This window comes from Nicotiana tabacum, chromosome 18 (genome assembly GCF_000715075.1).
Source record: "Nicotiana tabacum cultivar K326 chromosome 18, ASM71507v2, whole genome shotgun sequence".
Classification (NCBI taxonomy): domain Eukaryota; kingdom Viridiplantae; phylum Streptophyta; class Magnoliopsida; order Solanales; family Solanaceae; genus Nicotiana; species Nicotiana tabacum.
Genome location: NC_134097.1, coordinates 90,424,746 through 90,427,781, shown reverse-complemented (window position 1 = coordinate 90,427,781; position 3,036 = coordinate 90,424,746). Strand labels below are relative to the sequence as shown.

General features: G+C 37.2%; 1 pseudogene; it reads left to right on the top strand.

The window, feature by feature from the left end:
* The first annotated feature begins 1,142 nt into the window (after nt 1-1,142).
* Nucleotides 1,143-2,807, top strand: LOC107768525 (1-aminocyclopropane-1-carboxylate oxidase homolog; annotated as a pseudogene).
* The last annotated feature ends 229 nt before the right edge of the window (nt 2,808-3,036 follow it).

Genomic DNA, 3,036 nt, shown 5'->3' with positions numbered 1-3,036 from the left:
TGAAGGGTGATGACGTGCATATTCATACTTATGCATATGGTGAGGACGAGTGATAAAGCATGAAGGGTGATGACGTGCATATTCATACTTATGCATATGGTGAGGACGAGTGATAAAGCATGAAGGGTGATGCCGTGCACATTTACATTTATATTGATACATATTGTGAGGAAGAGAGATAAAACACGAAGGGTGATGCCGTGCGCATTTATATTATTCATATGGTGAGGAAGAGTGATAAAGCACGAAGGATGATGCCCTGCACATTTTTATTATTGATTGCATGGTGAGGATCGAGAGTAAAAGTATGAAGGGTGATGTCGTACACATTTTTTGTTTGCTGTGTTCATTTGCTGTTACCAATTCAAGTGTTTTAACTTCTTAAATTCTTTAGTGCTTTAATTCCTTATGTTGAAACCCCCATAGCGTGTTGCACCTTTCCGTACATTTCTACTTTGTTTATATTACTTGTTACTCTGTTATCATACTGATTAACTACACATGTTTATGATGTTTATCGTGTCCTAGATTAGCCATTAATTCGTCAAGGTTAGGCCCGTCACTTACCAGTACATGGGGTCGGTTGTACTGATACTGCACTCTGGACTTTCTGTGCAGATCTCGGTGCTGGACAGTGTGAGTAGAGTTGGTTGGCTGCCTTCAGTCCACTGGAGACCCGAGGTAGTCCTGCAGGCGCGCAGGCCTTGGCTTCCCCTTCTATCATGTTTCTTTTATGTTTTATCTATTTTCGATACAGATGTGTATTTCTTTGTTCAGACCATTATTTGTAGTATTCGTAGACTGTCCATGAGATTGCGACACCAGTTCTAGGTGGAGTTTTATTACGGGTTCGTATTTGTATTAAGATAATCTGTTAAATTCTGATCTTCCGCATTTATTCCGCTGATTTTCTTATGATAACTTGTAAATTGTTAAAAGATAAAGGAAAAGGGTAAAATAATCAGTAACATTGGCTTGCCTAGCGGGTACAATATTAGGCGCCATCACGGGCCCGTCGATGAGAAATTCGGGTCGTGACTTCTCTTTATTCAAAAGATTTCTATTGCTAGTGCCCGAACCAGATATCTCTAACTAATTAAGAGTGGAGGGGTCGAACCATCCCACCACACCTTTCGACCAAAATGGATGTCTCCAACACACAACAAAATCTTGCAACTTCCCAACCAAACTATGATAAACAGAGTAAACTAAAAGCTTTTGATGACACAAAAGCTGGTGTCAAAGGGCTAATTGATGCTGGGATTACTGTAGTACCTCGAATATTCATTCACCCCGAGGCCTTAGAAAACCCCTCGAGCCCTAAAAAAATATATTTTATTTTCCCATTAATAGACCTTCAAAACATCAATGAAGATCCTATTAAGCACTAAGAAATAGTTAATAAAATTCGAGATGCAGCTGAAACATGGGGTTTCTTTTAAGTGATAAATCTTGAAATTTCAGTGTCAGTACTGGATGAAATGTTGCGAGGAGCACGTCGTTTTCACGAGCAAGAAATCGATGTTAAGAAGTCGTACTATAGTCGAGATGTGGCTAGGAAGGTGATGTATAACTACAATTTTAATCTGTTTCATGAGAAAGCTTTAGCTGCAAACTGGAAAGACTCACTTTATTCTGTTATGGCTCCAAATTCTGCTAAACAAGAGGAATTGCCTGAGACGTGCAGGTACTTTCTTTCGAGTTTAACTTTTATTCACCGATAATTGAAAACAATTACATGTAATGTTATAATAACTGCAATTAGTAATCTGGAAAACCAGTTAAATACATTGATATTGGAAAAATAATTACAATGTCGGTGCATATAAGTTCATTATTTTCTAAAAATTAACTTCATTTGTTTCACTTTATATGACACTTTTTCTTTTACTATTTTCTCTATCAAACTAAAATTTCAATCATTACTTCGTTAATATAGTATACAAGTAAAATTAATATCTTAAAGTTCAACGAAATTCTGTCATATAAAAACTAAAGATTGAGTAATTAGGAGCATGATACATTGAACTACAGAAATTCTACTTTAACATCTTTTAGTATCAAGTAATCCCTCTCCTAAAATATCCGAGGTACTCGGGTAAAATTGCTGTCATGTGACCAAAAGGTCTTGGATTCGAACCGTGAAAATAGCCTCTTGCAGAAATGCAAGGTAAGAATATGTACAATAGACCTTTATGATCTGACCCTTTTCCGAACCCCGCGCATAGCGGGAGCTTAGTACACCGGGTTACTCTTAGTGCATGATTCTTTTATGTTATCAGATAAAATTAACCTATAATAACAGTGATTGTTTTATGACAAGACATATATATAACCAAAGAATAGAATAATAACAATTACAACGTGTTTGTGCAACAATAACAATAATAAACCCAGTATAAACTCACGCGTGAGGTCTGAAGAAGGTATAGTGTACGTAGATCTTACCCTTACCTTATGAAGGTAGATACACAGTTTTCGATAGACCCTCGGCTCAAGAATACAACACGTTAGTGTGATTTGTGTATATAACATAAAATTCCATTTTAATTTATCATCTTTTCTTGTATTCTTGCAGGGAAATTATAATAGATTACTCAGATCATGTGATGAAATTGGGCTGCAATTTGCTTGAGTTATTATCAGAAGGTCTTGTTCTCAAACCTGATCATCTCAAAGAAATGGACTGTGCTGAGGGACTTGGCATTTTGTGTAATTATTATCCTGCATGTCCACAACCAGAACTTGCAATAGGTACAAGCAGACATGCAGATAATGACTTTTTTCACGGTACTTCTACAAGATGATTTTGGAGGACTTCAAGTTCACCAAAATCAGTGGGTTGATGTTCCTCCTATCCTTGGAGCTTTAGTTATCAATATTGGTAACATTCTCCAGGCAAGCCTTTTGTATTCTTTACTTCTTGACCTTTTGTTTAGGGGCAGCCCGATGCACGAAGCATCTCGTGTTCATACAGGATCCAGTGAAGGGTTGCGCCCTAAGGAGGCGTGATGTAGGTAACCTAACTTGATGCAA